The sequence below is a fragment of the Camarhynchus parvulus genome, chromosome 3, assembly GCF_901933205.1.
Source record: "Camarhynchus parvulus chromosome 3, STF_HiC, whole genome shotgun sequence".
NCBI lineage: Eukaryota > Metazoa > Chordata > Aves > Passeriformes > Thraupidae > Camarhynchus > Camarhynchus parvulus.
The window spans coordinates 26,924,527-26,943,163 of NC_044573.1; the positions used below are offsets into that span (position 1 = coordinate 26,924,527).

Below are 18,637 nucleotides of genomic sequence, written 5' to 3' on the forward strand. Positions count from 1 at the left end.
TGTGCCTCTGATATATTCAGGGCTCAGCAGTTTGCTCACACTACTACCTGAAGGCTGCACTGTGGCATTATGAGGTGCTGATACTTTGTGCAGTTTCCCACCTCCCTCCTGATCTTCTAGTGCCAATGTCTGCAGAAGGCATTATGTAGATCCTGCCTTGAAAGGATCTTGGGACTTTCCAAAGGGCTCTGACCTGGTCAAGAGCAGACTGAATTGATAGTCAGCCCAAGCTGAGGTGAAGGGAACCTGGACTTCAGATGCTGGAAATTTTCGACTTCAAAGCACCCTTGCGTCCAGCAGGCAGAGCCTGGACAGAGCCTGGGAGCCCCAGTCCTTTGTGAGCTTTGCAGTGGTTAGTGATGGTGAGTGGATGTTCTGGGTCCTGTGGGTTTCCATGTGCTTTCCAGTCTGATGATTCTGAACTCACAGAATTCAGCAAAGCACTTTGCTGAAGTGGGAGAAGGTTCAGACTAGATTTCTGCAATGCTCTTGTACCTCTGTCCAGCCACCAGCCAAAAACTCCTTGTACTTCTTGTACCTCCATCCAGCCAAACTGTGTGAAATGGGTTCTTGATGTCAGTGTAGAGTGGCATGTGATTCCCGTATGATCTGGGGTGTGTTGAGGCTTTAATCATGGAACCTCATGGACAGGAACTCTGAGGAGAAGGGAGAACATGCAATATTCTTTCAGAAGGTTGTAAAGTTTCCTTAATATCTACTCCCCAGAGCCATATGGAAAATTCACTAAGCCACCTAAATGCTTTCCAGAACTTTTGCTGCATGGAAGCATCCTTATGACTGTAGTGCATGCTTTGACTTATAGTCAAAATTGGTATTTCCAATAATAATAATAATAATAATAATAATAATAATAATAATAATAATAATAATAATAATAAGCTGGTTGATTACTGTCATCAATTCCTGGCTGCTATAAGTGACAGAACTTTTTTTTCAAATATTTTTCTAATGACAGGGTAGAAAATAAAAAAGCCCTACCATTCTTGAAACAAAATATGAGTTAGGCTAATTCTAAAAATGAGAGAATGGAAAATTCTACTTTCAGCTCTTGAAAAATTATTTTAAAAATATGAAATCACTATGTAAAATGAAATAGAGTAAGTGAACATAACCTTAGTGGCTCAGGGATACAAAGTAAAGCTATGGTAGAGTGACTGGTAGCTGCCCTTTGGGTAGCTATTGCTTATCTCACAGTATATTGATGTCTCTACTAGGCCTGAACTTGTTAGACATGACACTCCAATCTCAGAGTAGATTACTGCAGTAGCTTTTTGCCTTAGGACATAGAAATTCGATCATTCTAACTTCACCACAGATAAATTTTTATGATACATATGAATTCCCTGTTGTGTATATCAAAACCCGACCATGACCAGACTGTCAATACACAGACTATGAGGATGTTTTGTAGTTCTTTCATACTGCTGGGCTTGCTTTTTCTTCACAGCATTTGTATATATATTTTTATAAGAGGAGGAAATGATGAGAGTCTCATATTATGTTGCAAGACAAGAAAACATGAGAGTATTTGTATTGGTCTAATGTGGTGCAGAATAGCCTTTCAGAATTGAATAGAACCATGCTCTTTTGTCTTGAACTGAGGCAGACTCAAAAGGAATATTGGCATTGCAGAAATTATTTCCACATGCATGAGCTGCCTAGGAAACACAGGCTGAGGAAAAGTTTACAGGGATTACAAAAGAGAAAAGAGTGAATTTTAAATTTCTGGAGGAGAAAATACCAAGAAAACAGTATGTCCTCTCCTGCTGAAGGCTTAATCAACTTTGACCTGAGCCTTCTGGCTTGAGGAATTTTGGATCCTGCTACCTGAAGGACTGGCCACATGCATTTGTTTCAGAAAGCCTTGCCTAGTTGTAGAGCACTGCTGAGTCTCTGACTTTTTTAAAAGGAGACAAGGGCTGGCTTTGTTTCAGCATTGAACTCATTCACTGGTCTAGGCAGTGGAGTGGCTCCAAAGAGGGATGAAGGAAGACTGCAAATCATGAACAAGGATGGGGGCAAGGATTAATCTGGTCATCTTCGCTGAATGGTTTGGAGGAAGAGGTTTTTTCTGAAAATGAAGAATGTCAGGAGACTTAGTAGCAGTGAGAGAAAATAGCATCTGTATGAAGTTGAATCCAAGTTCTTCTAAGAGGAAAACAGTGATAGGACAGGACAAGAGACACCAAACACAATGTAGGAAATTCTCACTTGTTATTAGGATTTTTTTTTCACTGGAAGGGTGATGTAGCACTGGAATTGATGACAGGAGAGTCTGCAGGATCAGCCACCTTGAAGATAACCAGATATTGACCGGATGAAGCCCTGATCAAACATGACCTCAGCAGGCCTTACTCTGAGCAAGTAGTTTTCTCAAATAACCTATGGAGGTCCCTTCCAATCTGACTTATTCTGAGATTCTGGGTCAGATCCTACAGCTTGCAATAGAAGGACATTGGCTATCATGCTTGAGGATGGAGCAGTGTGAGTGTCTGACTCATTATTAGGTTGGAGTCACTCATGAATTCAGTGTATTTCATGACAGAATGTCAGATTCTGTGGGGAACCCGACAGGTACCAACTTTCAGAGTTTCCAAGGCAAGAGATCATTTGCTGACTCATATCACTAATAAATGCTGGTATTTATTCTATCCAGCACTGTCAGATGATCCTTTTGAACTTATCATGATGCTTTGGACCAGGGCAAAGAGCCTAGCTCCTGTGAAAAGGCAAAGGTGTTCTTTGGCCCAAATTTTCAACCCCTCCAGTTCCTCATCTAAAACTTGGTCTGCAGGGAAAAAACGTCAAGCAAATGGCAGTGGGATGGATCAAAGCAAATGCTCTGGGCTACACGCTGCTCTTGAGGGATGCTCTGGGGACAAAGATGTCTGCTGGTACTTCATCACAATGGTAATGCTCTAGGTTGCAGTAGGTGAGTTGATGGATTGCTGTTTACATCAATATTTTCTGCTGAAAAGCAAAATTCAAGAAGCAGCTCTGATATTTTATCTTATTTTTGTGGGAACATGGCCAGCATTGCCCATAATTCATACTAAGGCATGACTAGGACTCTGGTAAGTCACACAGCATTTCAAAACTGAGACTGACAACTTCTAAATTTAAGCTTAGTTATGCATGTGTTTTGTTAACCATATTATGTACTTACAGCTTTTTATAAGTGAAGAATAAGATGACTTCTCATTATCTAGCTAGATATGTGCCACCAACAAAAGAGCAAAAGAAGTTTAATTTGGTTGAAAATTCCTGTTTCAGTTATATTCAAAATCCAGAATTTAATGGAGATGTGTTTTCATTTGCATTTTCATAGCATAGAAAGGAGGCTGGAGGCACCACCAGCAGTACCTCAAATTGCTGCAGCAGCTGCCTCTGTATTTGTACCCCAAAAACATTTCCTTGTTTTGTCATGAGTAAGTGCATGTGTGTGCCTTGCTTGCAGACAGTTTGATTACTCCTGTCATGCAAAGCCTGGCAGAGATGTGGTGCTTCCTGCATGAACTGCCATATCTTCCCAGCTCACAAGTGAAAGGCTAAACATTCAGCAGAGCCTAACAAGATTTCAGTTCTGCAGCACATTTTAATTTTCAGCGGTTTGTATTCTGCCATATACCCAACAGTCTTTCCTAAGGGAAAAAAGCAGCATAATTAACATGGGATAGATTTCATTCAGTGTACTCTGTTTCCTTCCATTATTGTATTTGCCAGAGAAACTATTTAGCGAGAAGCTTTCTCACGGTATTTTGTACAATTCAAGTGTTTTTAGTTTGTCAGGGGATTTTTTTGTTGTTTTTTTTTTAAATTTGTTTTCAAGAAAGTACTACTTTAGAGGTTATATTTTCTGAAGCCATTGGATTTCAGTCATTTTAGATACATAGTGAGAAGGGAGCAGACAGTAAGAACCAAAAAAGATTATTTTTTCCCATTACTGTAAGAGCATCCTCATCTGAGTTCCATTAGAGAGGTAACAGTCCAAATTAGTAAAATAAACCAATATATAATTGCTACCAGTCTTAATGCTGGGGCTGAACTACTAATTTAGTAACTCATTAATGATGTGTTTTAGTAGCATGGCCTCTCTTGTGTTGCCTGAGTAAATAGAACAGATGCAGATGCTTGCCAGAGGTTCAGAGTCTCATAAATTTGTCTTACAGGCTAACCTGAATATGCCTTATAGATTCACTGGTCCTCACTTGCTGGACTCAGTCTTCAAAGTGGGCATGAAAGCTAAAAATGCAATATTTATACTTACAGATCCAGTGGTTGTAACTCAGGTCAGTTGAACAGCAAGAATAAATTAGAGAAACATGAATAGCACATAAATCACCTCTTTTATTAATAATTTTCCACTGGCTTTCATGAAGCTGTCTTCTTTATCACCTCAGACATGGTGAAAAGTTATTGCACTGTCTTTGTAGAGGCCTTTTCAGTCTCTTACAGATCTAATTACCTAATTGAGAGACAACTAGTTTAGAGATGAGCAGAATTTTTGCTCTATGATTTGTTTCTTTCTGTGGTTCCCCCTGAGATTTCTGTATTTTTTCTTAATGAGGGTATCCATCTTCCATGGAAGTTGACTGTGTGCTTTGGAGTCCATTTGCTGAGGATGGTGAGCAAGAGCTGCTGTGTGTCAATAAAAGCAGATCCATGAAAAAATCCAGTAGCTAATCCAGTTCTCTAGTAACAACCAATGAAAGTAAATTGATGTCACCCTTCAGCCCCTGTGCCACAAGGCCTCCCAGGTGAAGGCAGGCGGTGCTTGTGTCTTGAGCAAGCCCCTGAGTGTGCTGATGACTGGTCCAGGCTCACAGCAAAGCTACTGGGCACAGTCCACCAGCAGTTCAGGCAGTATGGCACCTGTGTAAAAGGCAGCTGAGATACTGGGGTGGGCAGAGACACCCCAACATCCTTCTGTGCTTGAGAACAGTCACAAAACTTTCCAGGGGACTGGGACCCGCCAAGCAAGGGTGACTGCTCTCACCACTGCTCAGCATCATCTCTTTGCCAGTGGAAGAAATTATGACATGTGTCTCAAGACTTGTCTTTTTAATGCCAGTAATGTAATTTCTTCCTCTTTCAAAATTGATTCATTTGAAGCCCTAACTTGAGGCTGGTTTTCCATGAACATATTCATTTTTTTAGAATGAAGTCATGTTTTCCAACTGCCTTCTTCATTAGTCTAATGAATTTTCCTCCTTTGCTGTCATCAAATGCACTTTCCTGGAGGATGGGACAGTTCATCTGTGAAGGAAAATTATTATTCTGTGACAGACGAAGTTTTAAATGAAGATTTTGGAAACGCCTGATGATTATGGGGTTCTCAATATTTCAGATATTCAGTTCAAAACATTGTGAAGTGACAGCAAATGCTGATTACCTGCCCGCTGTTCCCTGATGCTATTTATTTGAGGTGTCCTAAATTAGCAAACAAGACCATCATTCATTTTTGACCCAAAATATGTCTCAGACATTCAAGCTTCTAATTCTGCCCCAGTTCAGAGGGCTGTCTGAATGTTGCCAAGCATGAAGTCTAAACAAACAGATAAATAAATACTTGGCACTTTTTAATTGCTTCTTGTTCTCTGAACTTTCCAGGTTTGTATTTTCAATGTAATTCTTTTTGGAGAGAGACTTCTGTCTCCCTTTGCTTTCTAACTAACTAGCTAGATTAGGGTGCTAAAAAAAACTTGCACAACAGAAGGAACTTTACTAAATAAGATAACTCTGCCTACAGCCTTGGCCTCAGCACAGAGACCAGAGCCTACACTCACCTTGACTCTACATCCCAGTTAGCAACAACTAGTCACTGTACAAGTGAGGTGGCAGATACTCTTCTGTGCTTGCCTAATGCAAATCTTCATCTTTCTGCACAGCATCTCTTGTGATCAAGACTCAGTCCCTGTGGTGCCCAGCTGCTCATTTTTGCCCAGACATTCTGCAGGTCTCTGTCATCTGTCTCAGCATTCCATGGGAAAAGGACTGGGGGAGGTAACCTCCATGCTTCACATATGAGGTACAAATTACATTACTTTTTTACCTGTCCTGCTTAATATAAATGAAGTATTTCTTTTTTGTAGATTTATTGTTTACTCTTGCTAGAAAATGGTGATATTAATGTTCACTTCCTCCCTAGGCTTGAATGCCCAAAGACACAGTGAGTTTTCACCAAATGTTCCTCAAAGAACAACTCAGTCTGAGAAATCCTCCCACAAATCCTGCACTCATGCACGTGATCAGCCCTGCCAATCCACTGCAGACTGCAAACAGCCATAGACAGGAATCCAAACAGTTTATGTCAAATAGCTCATTTTCTTTCATCTTCATGCAAATTCCTGCCATGTTGCATTACATGTAAACAACTGAGAAGCTTAATGACATGCCTTTCAGTCAAAAATTCATATGGCTTTTCAGTCTGAGCAGATTAATTGCAGTTTGTAACAATATGAAGTGATTCAGTTTAATTAGAGTTTCTATTGTTCTTTGAGATAAAATATTTTATGTGAATGTAAAGCCAAGTTTTCTGCTGGCATGACTTTATTGACTTCTGTGGAAATATAAAATACTCATCTAAAATCCATAGTATATCATTGTTGGTGTGCTGTTACAGTAAATAAATTTTATAAGCTTCTGTAAATTCTGTGTGCCAGATCAGATTCCAGGCCTCATGGAAATGTCATTGTCAATTAAGCAAAGCAGTAGGAATATTTGGCTTTGGAGGAGACAATTCTGAATGAATCTTTTAGGTTTTTATAATTTTGAAGGGTTTTTCCATTTCCATTTTTTCAGCATCCCTGTCTTCTTTTTGATGTCTTGCTCTTAAAATCTGCTTGTAATTCTCTTTAGTTTCATTCCTATGTACTCTAGGGCTGTTTCTCTGTTCTTGCTACAGACATTGCTCTGGTGTTCTGTAGTCATCCCATAGACCCAAGCCCAGAAGCCTTGCAATACAAGTTCTGCTTGCTGCCAATAGGGATAATGTGAGGAACTTCCATGAAACCTCTGTGAGTGCATCTCTCACTGAACAATATGTACCTCAACCCTTTAGGATGCTTTTTGTTTTTTAATCTTCAGCTCCTCTCCTCTTTTTTTTAAAAGTGAAATATTACAGAAAAGATATTTAAGTGGATAATGGATGCATGGTTATTTTGTTTGTCTGTTTTGGTTTTGTTGGTTTTGGTTGTTTTTTGTTTTTTTTCTTTCTTTTAATAATACCAGTTTCCTTTAGTTTAGTTTTCTCTGTATAGTTTTCCAGTTTGCAGAATAACATGTTTGGGGGTGATCATTGCTCAGAGAGGTCAGAAGTTGTTTCTGGTGTTTTGAATCCCATGGACCTGCATTGGGAGGGGGATTGAAATTTTTTGACAAGTTTGTGTTCTTGCCAATGCAATTTCACTCTGTCCATACTGCTGGACTAAAAACAAAGGTTGCAAATATTCTGCAGAAACTGCCAATGTCGGATCGTTTGGCCTCCTACTGAGTGATCAATATTCCAGCAGAGTTTCACTTCTACAGGACTAGCACATTCTATAGAGCAGGAGATGTTTTTAGTGTAATATTAACAATATTACATTTAGCTGTTACGGTACTGCCTGACACAGGGGACCAAAGCAAAAACACTATATGGAAAAGTACAAGCTGCTGCACTTGGAGCTGAAGCTGTGTGCATTGGAAAGAGGAAGCATGTAGTTCATATCACCAGTGGGATGTTACATGCAGATCACATTTAACTAGGCTGCAGAATTGAAGATGTTTAAGTCAGCATGGTAAAATCCTGAAAATGTGTTAATAAATGAGGAAAAAAATTGCATTATCAAAATACTGAGTAATTACTTTGGTATTTGTAGAAATCCTTTCTACATAGATTCTTCATCCCTGTCCATTTCTCAAAGACTTATTTTTTATATATCCACTCAATGCATAGAAGCTTTTAGTTTTGATGGGAGGGATTTTGAAATATACTATTTTCACACTGCATGTAATAGCATGATTAGGAGGACAATTACTGCAAATTCTTTAATTTCTCGGTGTGAAGATCTCCAGAGGCAGCAGGAATCACTATTGTTACCCATGTGTTTTGTCACTTGAGGGTTGGGATTTTAAAATTTTGTTTATCTAGCCTATCTGCTTGTAAGCCACACTCCTTAAGTACAGTTTTGATCTCAGATTTCAGACTCAGATTTGGGTGACCTAATTACTTTGATGATTATTGAGGCTTCAAAGGCATGTAGCTCAAACTAATGAGAAGGTGGGTACAGGAGATCAGATTTACTATCTAGTCTTGGAAGAATCAGAGTAGGGTTTTTTTTCTGTTTTCATCCGGATTTTTTTCTTTAAAATAGATAAGATTTTTTTTTTATTTAATAAGAAGCCTGAAAATTAATTCCTAAAATCAATAAGCTACAATTCCTGTGAGAATGGCCAATCTGGAGCAGCTGGGTTTATATCCTCAAGGGAGAGGCTGGAGAAAGTTGAGGGGAAAGCCTGGAGTACATGATTGTTTCTGTATTGATTCACAGATCTGTTTGCCATCAATGCTGTCATTGTGGTGGTGACATGGGCTGTTACAACTAGGAGAGAAGAATGCAGAAAGTGAGGGGGTTTGACCCTACAGCTTGAAATACTCAAAGGTTCAGTGTTTTGAGTAAGGCGATAATCCAAAGCCTATAAAGGCAGAAGAAAAACAGCCTTTGGCTCCAGTGGGCATTGCATCAGGCCTTCAGATGACTGGCAATCAGCAGACATCATACTGAGTAATTCTGTATGAAAGAAGCACTAGTTCTCCAACATACAGTCAGCTGAGGAGGAATAAGACATGCTGTGTCTTTGCAACTCACCCTCCTGGCCAGCAGACATCCCTGTCACTGCGGGCAATGTGGATGTTCTTGCACAACTGGTGGAGACACATCTAGCTGTGCTTTGCAACTGCTGCTTCCTGCTAAGCCATCACCAGAGAAAGAATTAGCAGAGATTCCATTGTCACATACCTCAAATCTGAACCCTGGGTTATATTTAAACGAGCACAGGAAAGAGACTGAAGACTCTATGACCCCTGTGAATTGAGGGATTGGTTTTTCTAAACTGGAGGGCGAATGTCAGATGATCAGATTACAAGTGTCTACCCGTGTGTTTTCACTGTGTGGTGGGTCATCTGGAGTTCAGGCTCTGGAATTCAGTAAATTCCAAGGAGGTGGTTCCAGAGCGGTTTAAGCACTTCAGCAATTCCTAGCACTGGTGGTCTCAGTTTGGGAAGGATTTCCTAACATGTTTGAAAGCCAAAAGCTTCTTTGCTAATTTAATAAAGACGAGTGAACCAGTGGGTAAGTCCATAGAAGATAGAATAAATCAGGCTAATTTGTTATATAATCCCCTTTTAATGTGGAGAATTAAGGTGACGGCAATATGACTACATGTTTAATTCTCCAAATAATTACTGGTGTGTATTGACATTAAAGGTGAGAGAGAGCAAGTTAATTTCTGCTTGTTGTTTTCAGCACGTGCCAAACTCTTACTTCACACCAGTGAGAAAAGGCTGGAAGTTGTATATTCCATATGCATGAAGTAACAGTTGGCACAAATCACCAAAAGGAGAAAATTAAAAACCACTAAAGCCCAGCAGCCCAAACTGTCACTTGCTGACAAGTTTTTTAGTCTCACTGCTAAAAAAAAAAAAAATTAAAAATGAAGGCCTCAAACAAAGTATTCCACCTGAATAAACCTAGGTGTCTGTTTAGGTCCTCCACAATGCAAATAAGGTGTGCGAAGGCAGCAATAGCCTTGTTTTTCAGCCTCGTCCTCCTCCTCTACACCTTTCTGAAGTGCTGTCATGGGCAGCCCCAGAGTGGGCAGGGGAGGATGACAGCACTTGCCTCAGGTTGGTCCTTTCTTCTGTTGGCATTCTTGGCCGTGAAAACCCATCCTTCACCATTGACAGGAATGGAGATGCTTGGAGATGCTCTGCCATGTAAATCAGGATAATGGAGTTTTATGTCTTCCCTTTGCTGGCATTATTGAATTTGACCCAAAACAGCTGGAGGTAGCTGTATCTGCACAACCTGCTTCTAACTCATATGTCCTTACATAGGCCTTGGGATATCTTTGGCATTTATCCGTGGCTGCCACTGCTTCAGAGGCACAAAGGGATTCTAATGTCCCACCCCGCCCCCTGCTCAACCTGCCCAAGGACCTGCTGCCCCTGTCAGCTCCCTGAGCCCACCTACCTCAGAGATGCTGCAGCAGGGCCAGACTCCAGCTGCCCACAGCCCTGCCTGGCCAGGGCCCCAGAGAGCCAGACCCACATCCCATCCTGTCACCACAGCCTCTGTGGTGCCCTGGCAATGGCCATGGGTTACAGGAGTTTTCCCACATGTTTTCTGTTCAAGATGATGTCCTTTGCTCACAGGATTCCATGACCATCTAAGTTTTCCCTGTCACTTGCATAAGTACACACGTGAGTAAGTACACTTATTGAGAGTCAAGCCATGTGTATGGAATATGGGATAAAGCATACAGAAGTGTTATATATTGTTACTCTAAGGTTGCCTCCCTGTCCTGCAATCTCCCTTTCCCCTCTAGTTTGGTGTCTACAGTGAAGAAGAGCTGGAGGTGAAGTGAGGCAGCTTGTAAAGCAAGGAATGACAGGCTAATCCATATCAGGAATTAATTTCAGCATGTTTCATATCAAATCACTCAGAAATCACAAAAATTTACTTCTTTACTCCTATTTTGTTGATGGCTAGAATATTACTTCTAAGCCAAAACTTTCATGTTCAAATCACTCCCTTATTTTATTTTTAAAAAAAGAATCTGTTTTGCAGTTTGACATGTTTCTGGTTTTCAGACTGTTGATTTTCTGTGTGGTTAACTCTAGGCTTCCTACAACTGACAGCTTATTATCTCACCTTCTGAAAATTATGCATGACTTCTGGGACTCATCTATCAAAAGGAGAGAGCATACAACACTCTGAGAAGTTGGTACCTTCTCTAGTTATCTGGGTTGATGGTTGTTCAGTGAACCTCTTAACTGCCTGGGGTGACTTGCATCTTTACAGGTATGGGACTGTATTGTCTTTCTTTGCTGTGCTTAATTGGCAGATGCTACCCCTGTGTAGTGTCCTGGTTTAACTTCATCTCTGGCCTGGTGGTTCCAAGTGCAGCTGGCTATGTTCTCATTGGACAGTAGGCCCTTCATGTGCCTGCAGAAGTAATGGCTGTAGGAATGTTTCATCTTTCCCCTATCTCACATTCTCTGAAGACTGTCTCAGTTCAAGGTTTATGCCTTTCAGTGGAGCACTTAAACACACACTTAGCTCTAAGCACTTAATTCCTATAGTTTCATGGCACAGGGATGGATTTCAGTGCCTACTCATAGTTCATGGCTTGCGAGCACTTCAACAGTTTCTTTTGTAGTGGCCAGGTAAAAGTGAGGAGCCAGCCCTGACAGTCCTGTGCCTGGGGGTATGGTTTGCTTTCTGGTAGTGACGGACAATGCCAATCAAGCTTTTCATGATAATCCCACATAGAGATTGATGGGGCCTGAGGTCCAGCTGCTCACTGAGGATTACGGAAAGGTGCTCTCCTAGGTCTGACCTACAGGGAAATAGGAGAGGGAAAGATTCCCCTACTTTCTCTAGTTGTGGCTACTAGTAGCACCACGCTCTGCTACAGCAGGTCACCCCAGCAGCACAGTAGGTGTCAAGCCTTTATGCTGTGGCCATAATATATCAATCTGCCAGCACATCCCTTCTAAATCCCATGCCATCATCTCTAGTCACCCACACCCACTCTTCTCTGCCGTGTCTCCTCCCAGGATCAGCTCACCCTTAAAATTATGTTTAAAGGCAGCTCAGAAAGTGAAAAGAGAGGGAAGGCATCATTCATCTTGTTTATGGTGTGACTGAGCTAACAAAGTCTGAGCACCTTGTCCACACTGGGATAAGGTCATAAGAAATAACTGATCACAAGGATAAGAGAAAAATAAATAGGCCATATTCATCTGAATGGTAGAAATAATCTTTGTGGCTGATGCCAAAATGTAATGGGATGTGTTGAAGTGTGGCCAGTGATACATTCCAGATTATTACTCCAGTTACACCAGAGGGAAGTTCAGAAGCTGTACCTGTCCTGGGAGGAGGGGTTGTAAAGGGTTGTGAGGTAGTATGTAATAATCAGTATCAAACTGAGACTTCTCAGAGAGTTTTTAGCTGGAATATGGAAATATCTTCGGAAGATTTGTAATGATTTAATTTTATTGGAATTTGTATGTGTTAACATTTTTTTATGGCAATGCAGAAGGAGTTTGGCTTAAGACTAGCTGCCACTGGCTTCCCGAGAATTGTAAAGCCAGGCTAATAAATGACCTTGATCAGATGGCACACCTCGCTCTTGTCCCCCTGTGGTCCTGTTCCAGTCAGTTCCAGCCCATGCAGCTGCTGGGGCAGAGTGAACTGCCATCTTCAATTGGCAGAGCTGTGACCACCTTTATTTATAAAGGCTTGTGATAGAGCAACTCTGCTCTCATTTATACCAGGTAAAAACATTATATGAGTTGTTAGCCCAGTTCTTGTCCTTTTGTGCTGCTGCAGCAAAAGAAAGGTGTCAGGAAATGCTCTCGCCAATAATGTCTGAAGAAGTCATTCTGTAAAGGAACAGCTTGGCTTGGACAGCCCCAGGCCCCTGCTCTGCTCCTCATGCTGACAGCATAGCTGAGTGCCTCTAGGAGTGTGGTCACCCAAAGGCTGGGCTGCTGGCAGGGCTAAGTGGCTTTGCTCTGCAGAGGAGCCCTGTGGCTGCTGTCTTACCAGCTGCTGGCAGTTTTGGACAAGTTGCACTTATGCCCCTATGCCACCCTCATTTTAAATTTGGCCACCTGGGATGGCTAAAACTGAGATGAAAAACTGGACTATTTTGACATGTGACTTTTAAGTTGTGCAGGTAATGATGGACAAGTTAAGTCATGGAGGAAGGGCAGTAGTCAGCCACCTTGGGAATCCCTCTTTCTGAACATGGGTGGTATCTTTTGTGGCACTGCTTTGCTGTTTTGTGCAATTTCCCAGCTCTTTAGAGATCCAGTCGACTATCAGACAAAAGAACCCTCACATTGTATGCCAGTCTGGGTACGTACTTGATGTGAATGAATACAAAGACCTATTCATCACTCCTAGTGCTCACATAACTGACAGATTAAATCACTCTCTGGCTGTGAAGATGACAGTGGCCCAATAGCTAATGCTGTCTAACAGCCTCCATTAGAAGACCTTGTTTCTGATTGTTTATAATTTTGCCAGACTTCAGCTGCTTGAGCTGGATTTTCCCATGCCATATGTCACCAGAAACTGAAGGTTTGTGTGTGGAAGGCCTAGATGAATAGTCATGGTGTTGCCAAGCTCATGTATCACTGAAAAGTCACTTGAACACAAATTTTTAGGGAGTAACTGTACATTTCTCCCCTCTTGAGGGAGAAGGAAAAACATCTGGAGTTATATGCTCCCCAGTGGTTTGTGTTCAGGATGAAGTTGGAGCTGCTGCTAAACAGCCTGAATGCAAGAAGTTCCATGTCAAAGGCTGTCAGCTTGCTAGATATTGTTGACTCTTTTAACCTTTTGCAATGTCTTTTGAGGCTGTACTTTGTCCACTGACATACTTAGTTCCATATTATACCCATGTTTTTGACAGGAGGTTATGCTACCAGGGAGCACATCTAATGGTTTAAGTTTGAGTACATTGCAGGTTTGTGTATGTGTGATGGCTTTATAGCTCCCCTCTGCTCAACCTTTTTGTTCTTTACTGCTGTCCAGTTGTTGTATTTCTGACCAGCAATCCCTGTCATAAAGGATTAAGAACAGATTTTCAAATCTCCATGCTGCTCTGAGTACCAGGCTGAAGTTGCAAGTTACTAGACATGACTTAGCTCAGCAGTTTTTAGAATGACTTTTATTTGGCCCACTGAATCAACGTTGGTACATTTTCCTCTGCATTTCCAAACAGGACAGTGAAGGTCAACAGGAAGAGCTTTCAGCCTGAACAGTCCCTAGTGAGGTGGTTGTGTTGGGAGGACAGCTGGTCCCCAGAAATAAGTGGTATGGATATGGGTCAGGGGCGGGATGGGGTTAGAGGACCTAAAGTATCTTTGAGAATTGTGTGTATTTCTGTAATATCTGCACATGACAAATCAATTGCACACTGGGTGGAAATGTGCTGTCTGGCCTGCAGCCTATATAACCCTTTCCCTTTCCCTACAGAGAATTTTATTAAGTGAGCTTTACAAGGACCTAGAAAGGGCCTCTACCTGTCACAGAAATCTGAAAAGGACAATGTAGGGTCCCCAAGGGGAGTTTTCCCTTAACCATTATGCAAACCAGAAATTTTCCATATCTCTGTAAAAACTGTGTGGGCTGTTTTCCCAAACTGGGCATTTTGAATTGTAGAAGCTATTGCCTTGGAACTATCTAGAGGCAGACTTTATAACCACACAGAATATTTTCATTTAACTACCTGCACTACTGGACCATCATATGATTTAGAGCTCTGACAAATCTGAACTCCCACTATCCCAGGAAGACTGTTCATGGTGGCCTGCCAACAGCAGCTGGTCATTGACTGAGCTCTGCTTTCAGAGTGGGTTTTGCAGCATGCTGTGATCTGTAATGGCAGTACCTTGGCTAATTTAATGCTTTAGTTTGGTGTGTCAATGCCATGCTGCAGTTTAAATAAGGTCTGTGGTAGAGGCACATCTGCAGTCAGAAATTGTCATCATTCTGTGCTGCCAGCATGGTGTAATGCACTGCACAGATCCTCAAGCCAAGATTTTAGAAAATTAATCTGGATCCTATAAACATTTTAATGGGCGGAAGCAAAAATACTTGCATGACTTGACAGGTCTTTTTGTCTCCTAGGTAGGGCTTCATATGGAGGAAGTGGTCTTTTCCCTTAGTGACAATAAAAGCACTTTATATTTTTGCTGCAATGGAAAGATCATGTATTATATAGATCCCACTGAACAGCATTCAGCATGCTGCAAATGTCTTTAAGTTTCCATTATAAACTTGACTTTATTCCTATTCCTCCCTTTGCCAAAATTAGCCCTATCCACCTACAGCTTCACAGGAATAATCTTATTATGGGACAGATTTTTTGGAAGAGTTGAAGGAAACTGGTCAAGGTGTTTAAGAGAGATGATGGCTAAAAAAAATGAGTTCGTCTGCTTGGAGATTTTCCTAAAGACTTTTTGGCTTGTAACATCCTGAAAATTCATTTGCCTAGAGATGAAAAAAATATTTCAGATCTGTTGGTCTTGGCTAAAAATGGTGTCTTTGAATAGTTTTAGGCTGTCTGGTGACAGAATTATTTGGTTACTGAAAGTGGTCCCTGCCTCCATGTGTTATGTGCTCTTTGGAGATCTTAATTCAACTAGTCAGTACCAATATGCTTATACATTCATGGTAGCAATATAAGGTTTATAAACAACACTGCACCTATCCTGAACAGACACATTCCTTATCTGAGGCTGCTCCTGTCTGCAACTACTGCGGTCTAAAATCCTCAGGTGTAAGTTTCATGATTCCCACTGCGATCCACGCTGAGATTGACAGCGTGGTTTTACAGTCCCTTCTGCACACTCCTTGGAGGCTTTTTTGAAAGGGAACAGAATTCAAAGTTCAGTCTACTCATCTTTGTGGTTTTTACTGGGTCAAAAAATTCATACCTACAATTATTTGTGCTAATATGGCTGCAAGCCACACATGATGAGACTTTAAGCCAATATTATTTTTTAGCATAAGTGTTTTTTGACTTATTTGTGGTTTTATGACAAAGTAAGTTCTGAGGCATAATATTCTATTCTTCAAGAGAATTCATCGCAAAATATGCGCTTAGAACTTTCTCATAATTGAGAAATTTTTAAATATGCTTCTTGAAGTATGACCAAAACCATAGGCAAACATTCATTAGACTGTTTTCAGCATCCCTCACGTTAGGAAGAATGTGACATCTGCAAACAGTACAGCTCTGCTCTACCACTGCACTGATGTGGTCTCCCTGGAGGATTCCCTTAGTTTGCCCTGGAATTTAGAGCAGAGCAATGTGAACAGTAAGGTCTGCCCAGCATGTACCATTGACAATGGGACATGGAACATGTTCCCTGAGACTTTGGCATTGCTTAATAATGTTCCCAGACTTTGACATTTAAGCCTTGATCGTTCTGAGCTCTGGACCTCAGTTGGTTTCACTGTTGTTGAAGCCAAGTCCCAAATCTACAAACTGCTGGAGCCTTGTATGTATTTTGGAGAAGTATGACATCATTCTTTCTCTATTTATTATTCCATCAGCATCTATTATTGATCACTATTTGAAGCAAGCTCTAGGGCTAGATGGACCTTGATTTTGACTCAGTATGGATGTTCTTACACTATATTCTCAGTGTCAACAAAAATAGCTGACTATTTGTTGAAAATAGGTCTAGGAATTTACTTTGTCATTTTAAAGACTTAACAGTCTTTACTGTTTTGTTTGGGGGTTTCTGGTTTTTTTCTCTGTGTTCTGGAGCTAGGACTTGAATCCCAAATGAAGCATTCCTTCTAGTCAATGTGTTCACTTCTGGCTCTTGACAGTCACATTTTGAATGTGCTCAGTAGAAACTGGGAAGGGTTTTGCACCTAGATGCTGGTGACAGTGATTATACCCTGACAGAACTGAGCAGGGGGCTGCTAGTTGCAGACTGCTCTGCCATGCAGCACAGGAACTGAGTGCAGCAGGATTGTCCCACTGGCCATTGTCTTCTGGGACTGAAAAGTGGCCTGACTGGAAGGCAGAAGTACTGAGTAAGTTTACAGGAGAAACTTTTGAAGAAGAAAAATGGATTATGATGGTATGAAGAAGAGATGCAAAACTGGTATCCAGATGGATTAGTAGAAAACTGGAGTATGGCTGGCTCCATGATAGTCTGCAGAGATGATAAACAGAAGAGGTGGGCCTTACAGCAGAGAGAGAGTGGGACAGTCTGTGTGCTCTTGGGGAAGATTTCTCTGAGACCTGGAACTGAGCACAGGCTCCCTCTGTTCAGGTCTTGTGTTCAGCTCTTAGCTGTGGATCCCATCTTAAGGGATTTCTCCTCCCAAATCAAGTCCACACAGATATAGATATGGAGAGTCATTGACTCACTCAGAGATAGACTTTCACTAGAGGAAATCTGGAAAAATTATTAACTCCACCTTTCTATCCCACAACCAAGTTGCAATCATGTCACCCCAAGCTGCAGTATCTTACTGTTGATACAGAGGTTTTGTCCAATGTCTAATCTAAATCTCCCAAGCTATTAGGTTTATGCTTCTTCATGGTTTATTCTTCCTGACCCTTCCATCAGGAACATGTTAGTTCCTTATTCTTTGCAACAGCTTTTTAGTTGAAGAATATTAACCTTCTGTCTCTGTTGTTACTTCAGAGAAGAAAAAGCAACCTTTCTTGCAGTCTTTCCTCATGTTTTCTGGACCCCCGTCAATTTTTGCTGATCTCCCCTGCCAACTGTTTCATCTCTTACTTGAAGTACAGTGCACTAAACAGGTTGTGGTCTTCCAGGTGAATCTTTTCCTATGGGAATCAGCCCACATGGGCTCTTTCAGTAGTCTTTAAGACCCTTTAAACATTCTGATGTGAGGGCTTTGCCCTTCATGCTCAGCTTCTTCCAACACAGTCCCTGGTATTTTCTCTCGTGAACCTAGACAGTTTTGCAAGAACAGGTGAGTATTTCTGTGTAAGCATTTTGCACTATTGTATTCCATCCATTTTAGATGATATCTCTAACTCATATCAAGAACATTTTAGATTCTGATTTTTTTAGTATCTATAACATCTGCAGTCCTTCCTTGTTCCATCTGCAGGCTTCATATTCATACTTCATATTCAATCTTTTATGCCTTCACTGAAAACATAAAACCTTATACAGGACCAAGGCCCACAGAATTCCTTACAAAACATACACATTTTGATGTTAGGATGGAATTACTCTGTGGATACAATTATCCAACTAGACTTGACCTCCTGCCCCTTCTCACAGCAGTTTCATTTAGAACATCATTCACTTGCGTGTCCATGAGGATATTATAGGATATTGTGACAGTGGTCACAAGGGTTCTTGATTGATGGAAGAGATGAGAATGTTGACTCCATGTTCAGAAGGCTTGATTTATTATTTTATGATATATATATTACATTATAACTATACTAAAAAGAAAAGGAAAGAAAGGTTTCTAGAAGCTAGCTAAGCTAAGAATAGAATAGAAAGAATAATAACAAAAGCAGCTGGCTCGACCGAGAGCGAAAGCCAGCTCTGCCATGACTGGTCAATGAATCAAAACATCTACACGAGACCAATCACGGATCCACCTGTTGCATTCCACAGCAGCAGATAATTATTGTTTACATCTCCTTGCTGAAACTTCTCAGCTTCAGCAGGAAAAATCCTAAGAAAAGATTTTTAATAAAAAAGATGTCAGCGACAGGATATATCACTAAAGGCCTTGCAAAAAATTATATAAAATAAATTCAAGCTGTGTGACATCTCCAGCTAGGTACTTCAACTTCCACTTAAGACTCCTAAAGTGAAATTGCT

General features: G+C 41.0%; 1 protein-coding gene across 2 annotated transcripts in view; it reads left to right on the plus strand.

The window, feature by feature from the left end:
- The first annotated feature begins 262 nt into the window (after positions 1 to 262).
- TTC7A (tetratricopeptide repeat domain 7A) overlaps positions 263 to 18,637 on the plus strand; it is a 198,196-nt gene continuing 179,821 nt past the window's right edge. The window contains exons 1-2 of one of the 2 annotated variants that reach the window (XM_030944583.1): positions 263 to 362; positions 5,910 to 6,049. The gene's annotated coding sequence lies outside the window, so the exon portion shown is untranslated. Of the gene's footprint in view, positions 363 to 2,835; positions 2,954 to 5,909; positions 6,050 to 18,637 lie in introns of those variants that run through there. The other variant, XM_030944584.1, reaches the window with a different exon arrangement.